Source organism: Onthophagus taurus, chromosome 8 (genome assembly GCF_036711975.1).
Source record: "Onthophagus taurus isolate NC chromosome 8, IU_Otau_3.0, whole genome shotgun sequence".
In the NCBI taxonomy this organism is placed as follows: domain Eukaryota; kingdom Metazoa; phylum Arthropoda; class Insecta; order Coleoptera; family Scarabaeidae; genus Onthophagus; species Onthophagus taurus.
Window position 1 is genome coordinate 9717603 of NC_091973.1, and position 9732 is coordinate 9727334.

The 9732-nt window shown below is 34.6% G+C and overlaps 1 long non-coding RNA gene across 1 annotated transcript; it reads right to left on the minus strand.

Moving 5' to 3' along the window:
• Positions 1-323: 323 nt before the first annotated feature.
• LOC111415117 (uncharacterized) lies at positions 324-1274 on the minus strand. The gene is made up of 4 exons (XR_002706349.2): positions 829-1274; positions 703-763; positions 451-630; positions 324-395 (listed from the first exon to the last, which is right to left on the minus strand). It is a non-coding gene; the product is annotated as an uncharacterized lncRNA (long non-coding RNA).
• Positions 1275-9732: the final 8458 nt, after the last annotated feature.

The following is a 9732-nucleotide window of genomic DNA, read 5'->3' on the forward strand; positions in this document are numbered from 1 at the left end:
TCCCATGGCTGCCAAAAATTCTCCTTTTCAGCTGAAATACGTCGACGTAAAAAACAGTACCCCACTAGATCTGGTACGTATTCTAGTAATCCCTCGGTAATGAGCTTCTGGCGGAGGCCAGCCACAGCATCCTTAACTGTTACCCTGGTAAAAAGAGACTCAACATCGAAACTTACCAAAATATCCTCAGCATCTAGCTTTATACCTTTTACCGATTCCACAACATGTGTAGAATCCCTGACATATGATTCCGTGTTCCCTGTAAAAGGAGACAGAATCTTTGCGAGATATTTGGCCAACTAATAAAATTATACTCGAAGAGAAACGATGAAAGAAATTTATTTTTATATAAGTGCTACATGTTTCGAGACTTAAAGTCTCTTCCTCAGGCACAACTAGAAACAAAAAATAAGGTAATGACTAAGTTACAACATTATATCTATTATTTACCGTCAAGTTTTTAGGAAACAAAATCAGAAAAGGGAAAAATATTCATCGTCGAATGAATTCGATTACTTCAAAAATATATAAGTTTGGACAGATCAACGGTTAGATTTAAAATGTAAAGCCTTAAGGGATGTTAATAACAATTATTGTACGTGTCGAAAATTATTCCAAAAATTAAAAAATCTAAAAAAATCTAAAAAAACACATGGTGCATTTCTGCAAGGTCACGTTGAAGAAGTCAAAATGGCTACTTACTTGTTTCATCGCTAAAATTCTTTTGTATTTCTAGGATATCAAAAAGTTTTGAAAAGTTATACTGTAAGAGAAAAGGTTAAACTTTAAAAATGATTCCTTTGAAATTGTTTCTAACTATAAACTTACAGAATGAGATTTTATTCTGGGGCAAAGTGCGGGTCCAACCACGACGTAAGAAAAATTGTGGTGGACTGAATTATGGGTAGTTAGTCGTTATTTGTGAGGGAAATTTAAAATTAGTAGGGGGGGGAAAAATTTATTTAAAAACTTTAATTTTTTAAAAAACCTATCTTTTATAAATTTTGATGTTATGGAAAAAAAACTGGTCAACTGGAATGTTGGAGAGTTGATGGCACTGACGATAGGGCGGAGGGGGACGTCTGGTTTATGAATCTTCGGTAGTCCATAAATTCTTGGTGGTACCGGCGCCTGCACAAACAAACCTTTTTGCTATTCTGCTGGAATTCCTGTGGATTTTATCAGGTCAGGTAGGGACAGCGGGAATCTCGTTAATCCATTCGATTTAATTAGATGACGAGGCATTTGGCTAGTTAATCAGGTCCGAAAAGACATTTTGGCCGAAGCTATAGGGACCAGAACAAATATTGTGGTAGAAATAGGGAAGGCGCCAGTCCGCCACGGCCGGTCTATGTTGCTTCCCAAAAGGAAAGAACAAAAGCGCTGGGTCAGTTCCGGTCGCCGTAAGTGGGCTGCTGCTGAAGTTAAGACGCTTGGGGATTCTAAAACATTAACATATATACAATGTACTCGGGCGATGACTAAATGCTCAAAATTGCCTCTACTCTAACAAAAATAAGCCCAAAACATAGATGTTAAAATAGTGGGATCAGTCGAAGAAGATGTCCCCATCGTCGTTCCTCCAAATCGTCCCGTTAAAGTGCCGCCAAGTTTTCAGCCCTCCCAAAATGGTCGAGCTTACGAAATGGTCGACATCACGGACTGTCACACCAAGCTTGGACATTTAAGTTCTCCGGGCGCCCACTATAAGTGGAGCGACCATGATGGCGAAGTCAGGGTAGCGACGCTGCAGCGACCGAAGAACCTCCGAATCGCTGTACTTAACCTGCTTGTGCCGATATGCCACTGAGAGGGGCTGAGGTCCCTCCCAGACAACGGACACATCGAAGACAACCACCTCTAGTCCGTTGTTCATTACCAACTCCAGTTTGCGCAAAAGGCCTGATTCTAGACGCAGATTCGGTTCGAGCTCCAAATGCCACCCCATTCGGTTCGCTTTGCTCTTTACCATGTCGCACAAGGTGTTATGGCGACGAATTCGGGCCAGTGCGTTGCCGCACACCATTGGAGGACGTGTGATAGAGACTCAACCATCATCACTAAAAAAGGTTCTATCCAGCCAATGAAAAAAAGTTACTCGTTTGTCATAATCAAGTGGTTGTAGTCGATGCACTACAATAACTTTGTAGGGATACATTTGCAGTTGTTTTGAAACAACTTTATGACAGCTGGCAACACTAAGTCCTGTTAAAATTATAATATTATAGCGATGTAATTAGGTTTTAATTAAAAAAAATAACAAACCTGTTTGGGTAGATAACCTTCTCATTGATTTGTTACGACTACGGTCCATTTGCTCACGAATGTTTTCTACAATATCATCGGTGATTTTAGCTTTCCTACCACCAAGTTTTTGTTTACAAATGCAATTTCGGTCTTCAAACCGAATTACAACCACATGTTTCCTATGCTTAAAAATGTCATAATCAACTTCAATGTCTGGAGAACGTTGGTTGAATTGCTGGATGCAGCTTTGTATGGAATAAACCCAACTACCGTTCTCATCCTGCGTACCACTTCGATAATGTGCCATTAAAATAAAGGCATCATGTTCCGTTGTGGACACTATAACAAAAAAAATGAAAATCTAAAAGATATTCTCACTGAATATTTTCGTTATTTTGATTTGTTTATTGACTTATCGCTTAAAGCAACCGCTAGAAACAACGATAGTTCTAAAAAGAATTGTTTCGCATAATATAAAGGCAGCAAAAATCGGTTAAAGAACAAAGAAAATACGGAAACTCAAAAAGCGTACGACAATCACAACAATAACGTTCGATCAGACTACGTTGGATTGAAAGAATTCTTCGGAATTATCGAATCTGTAGATGTTGGTTTTCTATATATATTAAAAGATAGATGGTCGTTATGATCTCTGGAGATACTTAAGTCGAGGAAGTTAATGCTCTTATTTAGTTCCTTTTCCATAGTGAAGTTGTTGATGTTGTTGAAGATGTTGTACAATGCCCCAAGTTTAGCAGCGTTACCCTCATAAACGATGAGTATATCGTCTACATAGCGTCCATAGTATGAGATATCGGAAGTGACAAGTTTATATTTCTCTGCTTTAACTGCTTCTCGAAGTCATTGACGAACATTTCCGCGATGATGCCCGAAATTGGAGATCCCATGGGAAGACCATCAGACATTTGATAATATCGATTGTCAAATATAAAGAAGTTTTGATTACAAACTATTTTCAGAAGATTGCAGAATGTTGTTATTTCATTATGATTAATATTAAGATATTCGTGGTGGTTATCTAGGTGATTTTTTATTATAGATATGGAGGCATGAATGGGATGTTCGAATATAGGTTCTTAATATCAAACGATATAAGAAGGCTATTTTTTGTGAGAGTGATGTTCTTAATTTTATTAATTACATCCATGGAGTTCTTCACTGAATAGGAGTTGTGGTTACGGAATGAATTAAACAGAAAAGATTGGATAGTCTTTGCTATTTTGTTTGTGGGAGTATTTTTGTTAGTAATTATTGGTCTAATACTTTTATCTTTCTTGTGAAGCTTTATGAGACAGTTTAATGTAGGTGGTAACGGATTCATTTCCGTTGATTTGTTAGGACCAATATTGAATTTTAAAAGAGCGGTAGAATTCTCTTTTATAAATGTCTTTAGTTTGTTGCTAAAGGCTGTGGTTGGGTTATTTTTTATGGGATATATGTTATTATTATTAAAAATTTCCTGGGCTTTGTCCACGTAGGTAGACTTGTCCAAGATAACAAGACCTGAATTTTTGTCACCAAACGTTATTATGAGGTCATCGTTTTTGACCTTTTCTCTTATGGATTTTATGTTTTTTGTTGGAATGCAACTATTATTATTAATGATTACTGGAAGCGGAAAAAAAGTTGTAAAGTTCTTGAACTGTCGAAAAAAATGTTGTACTTGATAAATTGGTGTTCGCAATCTCGTTTATAACAAGGTTTGAACTATGATTACAACAAGGCACAAAGAACGCTCTCGGGTTAATTTTCAAAATTCTTTTTTGCACACCGCTATGTTTACCTCTCATGTTTGAACCGTTGTCATATCCCTGGCCACGTAAGTTATTGATATCTAAACCATGTTCCAAAGTATTTAACAAAAATGTTGTAGGCCCTTCACCGGTGGTCTCTGGTACAGAACAAAATAATAAAAACCTTTCCTCAATGCTAACTTTTTTGTTTACTAAATTAAAATATCTTACACAAACAGATATCTGCTCTTGATGGCTGACATCAGGCGTACAGTCCAGTAAAATAGAATAATACTTTGCCGTACTTCAAATAATTTCTTCTAGATTATTCCCTAATAAATTAATTGTTTCATTTTGGATTTTATTCCCAAGGCATATTTGCTTGAGATTGAATTCTTTTAATATGTACAAACATGATAGGATCAAATCTTGCGATCATTTCAATACACTTTACAAAATTACCATTATTTCTTTGAAATAATTTGTTACTGGAACCGCGAAAGGCTAAATTTTGTTCTGCTAAATATTGAACAGCATAAATAATGGATGATGTTATCGAAAGCCATGTAGATTCCTTTTTCAAAACATTTTGAAATTCTGAGTCAACAGTTTTATCCTTTTGCAATCGGTCTAAGAAATCTAATCAAAGGTGTATATTCTGGCAATGCATTTTACATTTTTCGGGAAGTTTTAAGTGTTCACTTAAGTGGCTTCAGTCATTAAATCCAGTAGTATTCAATTTTACGTTGCTTAATTCCTAAGAATTATGGTTTCATTTACCTCATTGTCAGTAACAGGTTTCGTTTTAATAAATTGTTGAGATTACGTTCCAAATTCCCGACAATTCTTTAGTAGCCTGTGTTCGATACCCTAAGTTGGTACGGGACGAGTTGGAAATCTCTCCGCAAACAGCCGACACGTATCTACGCGTTGTTATTCGGTTACACTCTCCACAAATTACATATTATTAGATTCAAATAATCCTCATTACTAAATTCCAAACGTACTCCTAGTTATAACACCAACAGAGGTAAGCCATAGCCTTAGCAAATGTCAAACTGTTTATTTTTTCCGTTGTTTTTATGTAATTTATTTATTTTCTAATTTGCTCTTATTTAGCAATATTTCTTATGATTCCGTTTAAAAATCATTTAAACACGGTAAACACACATAAAAAAATATATCAATTTGATCATTGAGAAGATTTGTCTTTTTACATTTCTTGTAATTATCAATTTAAACCCTTTTTCACATTTGTATAAAAGTTTTACATTGTCGAAGTCATTTATAAGTAAATGCGACTATTCAGGGTGTACGGTCCAGGTTTTAATTAAAGAAACAACTTTTTAAAAAGCTAATATTTCGGTTATTTATTGTAACCTACCTCAGACCATTTTTTATTGCTACAAGAGATTAACAAAGTTAGAGTTATAAATTGTAATTTAATAAACACTTACTTGTTTTTTTGAAACTAACAATTGTAGAACAACCGAAAACCTCATCATAATTAACGGATCATAAAGGATCAAGCGAACTATTAACACAACTGGATGAATCAACGTGCGTACAAGATGTCTGACAGGTAAAACCTCTTTTATATAAAAATAACAAGTGCTGTTTAAGAATTGAAAAAAACTCTTTTAAGCATTGATACCAACCAAAAATTTGCGATCAGGAATGTACTGCGCAAGCGTCAAATCTTTTGCGGTGAAGCCGCCTAAATTTAAACTTGAGAATATAAAATTATAAAAAATTTATAAAAATTGAATCGATTAATACAAATTAAGACAAGAACAGATTGACAAACAGTTTAAAATCTTAAATCACTGGCTAAAACATATGTGATCGGGTGACAATAGGATTAAATTTAATTTATTTTTTCTTTTTACGAACTTTGTCGTTAGCGAACAATAAAGCGTATATATTACTAAGGTTCTGAGTATCAGTTTTAAAGTTAATAGAATCATCCGTATAATTAATATGTACCATTTCTAAAAAGAGCCTATTGTAATAGTTAGGTTCAGTATCTAGTATTTTAACATCAACAAAATCAAATCGGTGACCCGTGTCTATAGCATGTTGGGATAAAGCACAAGTAGACTTTTTTAGATTGCAATCACTTTTATGTTTGGAGACCCTACGTTTCAGCCACTGATCCGTTTGACCAACGTATTTGCCATTACATGCACCACAAGGAATGCAGTAAATAACACCAGATTTTAATTGGTGTTCGGTCTTGTCCTTAACATTCGTGAAAATTTGTTGTAACTTGTTATCGTAACAGTCAACAATCTGCATATCGTCTAGAGAATTTAGAACCCGTTTTGTTTTTTCACTTAAATTAGTGACAAAAGGAACTTTTTTATATTTAACTATAGTGTTTTATTCATTTATCCTGTTGTTGTTAAGGTGATTATGTATATTTGATGAAAACAAAAGTTTGTTAAGCAGATTGTTTTATTTTTTCACTTAAATTAGTGACAAAAGGAACTTTTTTATATTTAACTATAGTGTTTTATTCGTTTATCCTGTTGTTGTTAAGGTGATTATGTATATTTGATGAAAACAAAAGTTTGTTAAGCAGATTGGACGGATAACCAATGTTAATAAATGTGTCTCTTAAGAAAGTTAGGTTATCTTTAAGGAATATATCATATCTGTGTCACTCTGTGCTTCATCGCCAAAATAGTTGAAACCTTATGTCCAAAATTATGATCTGATTGAAAATGCAAATACCTTCCCGAATAAGTTGGTTTAACATACCAATTGAAAAGAATGACATTATCTTCATTACGTATTAATTTAGTATCAAGAAAAGGGATACTATTGTCTTTCTCAACCTCTATGGTAAATTGAATGCTCGAATGAAAGTTGTTAAACGATTCTAAAACTATGTCGATATCATCCCTGTGTACACCCAAAATTAAGTCATCAACATATTTCTTAATGAAATCAATTCTAAAAGTTGTGTTGTTTAATTTTAAAACTTCATCAATTACAAAATCCATAACTAGTAAGGCTACGACCGGAGAAATTTTTGAGCCCATCGGGGTACCTTCAACCTGGTGATATACTACGTTATTATAGGTGAAAATGGAGGTATCAAAAATCAACTTTAAACCCGACAAAAAAGTGTTCGCATTCCAACTGCAATGTTGCGCAATCAACTCCCATTTATCCACTACAATCTTATTGACTAAATCCAATGGAATAACCGTAAAAAGGCTCACGACATCAAGTGAAATCAAAATGTGATCCTGCGGATGTTTGTAACCCTTAAAGTCATTAACAAAATCAAAAGTATTACTGATATTGTAGTTAGTCTTCTTGCTGAAAGCTGAGCTTAGCAAATCCGCCATGTATCCCGACAAACCGCACGACGCCGTGCCGATTGACGAAATGATAGGTCTTAATGGTATTCCGTCCTTATGGATCTTAGGTAAGAAGTAAGCCTTAGCCAGAATAGAATTATGTTTAGTCAACCTCTTAAGATCACCATCATTGATGAATTTCTGTTCATACAGATGTTTAATAAAGTTATTGATTTTGTTTTGTATGTTATTAAGAGGGTTTTTGTTGAGGACCTTATAGACTTTTATGTCTCCCAACATTTCTGTGGCACCTCTTAGATAAGAATCTCTATCCATAAGAACTGTAGTAGCCCCCTTATCAGCTTTTGTTATTATAACTGAAGGGTTTTCTTTAATGATTTTTTTTGTGTTAATTAACATTTCATTTAGTCTACCGTGCAACCATCACACGCTTCGCGGGAACATTGATAATTAGTGATAATATTCGTTAATTTAGCCCTTACCATATTCCGTTGTGACGGATTTACATTGTAAATAATATTTTCTAAGAACATTAGCAAACGTTTTAAATTAAAGTTAAAGCTATTTGTTGGTAGATGAAATTTAGGACCTAAAGACAGTAAGGTTGACACATCCGCAGGAACATTAATATTAGTCAAATTAACTAACCATTTTTTATTATTAATACAAAGCTTATTATCCCCTCTAGACTTAGCCAACAAGAGGTCAAGTTTTTTGCGATTAATGTTTTTAGTTACTTTGAACACTTTGTTATATTTAAATTTTAATGAATCAATAAATCTAAGAAATACATTCTCCGGTAAAATTAGCCCAACTCGTTCAGATAATTCATTAATGGAACTATTACTTTTCTTTATATAACATCTAATGTAATCTTTATTTCTAAATTTAAAATACTTGCTGCCCACCTTTCTCCAGTTTTTTTAATATTCCTTAATAGTTCATAATTTCTGGTCTCTAATAATCCCGTCCAATTTCTTTCAGGGATTGCCCTGATATGTGTAGGAACGACTCCTAGTCTTCTACTACTGATTAGAAAAGTCAACCGGTTGTTCATTTTTGCTAGTTTGATGTTAAGTCTTGATAATTGTTTGAGATTCCTAGTGGTTTCTATCCCAAATTCTCTTGCGATGTCATCAAAAAACCCCATATCTATAACGATGCAGTTACAGCGATTAAGTTGCTCACTTGTATCGGTCGTAGATACTTCTTTCCTGAAGTCATTTATATGCCCCGTTGTATGACTGTATTCGTAGATGTTTGAATTTGGTTTTAGAAGTCTAGTCTGCGTCCAGTTTGTCCGATATTCGTACTATTACATTTTTTGCAATTAACTTTGTAAACTCCACAATCTTGGAGATTTTTTTTATTATTATTATTTAACACATTGGCTGCCACGTTCTTCATATATGAATGACACTGTTATTTTCACACAGGCCGCCGTCACGCAATAATGAATGACGGTATGCCCACAGTGTGAGGCCGTGTTCTTCATATGTGTATAATAATGTAATATATATAGAGATCTGAAAGCGTGGACTGTGAGGGACGTTTTAGTATATTTGGTTTGGGTAAGATGGGAGAAATAAAAATTTTAAGTTATGAAATCAAAAATATTCTTTATTTTTAGTATACAAACAAATTTTTTAATGCTTAACATTAAAACATTCCAAACAACGTTGTGGTTGCCCGAAATACATATTACAAAAAGTGTAAACCATTTTAGCCGCATTTCTGGCATCTTAGCGACCTGCTTTACCTCGAAGATTTGAGTAACACAGGCTACATTTTCTTCAAATCTTACCGTCAGCGTTAATTCTTTCAGACAAATGGTGATGGGCAGTTGCAGAAGATCTTGGCCTTTCACTTTAAGCTCGTTCTGGTATGTTCAACAATTTTTCTGCCAAATTTTCTCGAAATTTGCATATTGAATTTTCTGTTTAGTTACATGTTTATAGAGGACCCAAGCATTGACAACTGATGTTCCTAATAAAAGTTCAATGCCAAGTTTCCGAAACCACTTTACTCCTTTTCGAATAGTTGTAGCGTAGGAAGCCATTTGATCAGACAAGTCTATCCCAGACTTTGCTTTGTTGTAAGCTAAAACCGATAATGGTTTTTCTACGGCCTTTCGATAGCTACGTTGTCTCGTTGGCGCAGTTTGGTGGCTGGTTGACGGTTCTTGTTGCGTCAGTATCTGGTCATTATTAGTAGAAGACTATTCTTGAATGATTTGAGGATAGATCGGTACCATTACAGGTGCATGTTTTGTTGAAAGTAGCCTAACATCCCGACTATCCTTCCACTTTAAAATTACGATACCAGTTTGATCATCACGGAATATCATTTCCCCCCTTTTAATTTTAGCTTGGAGGACATCCTGGGGTAAGTTCTTTTTA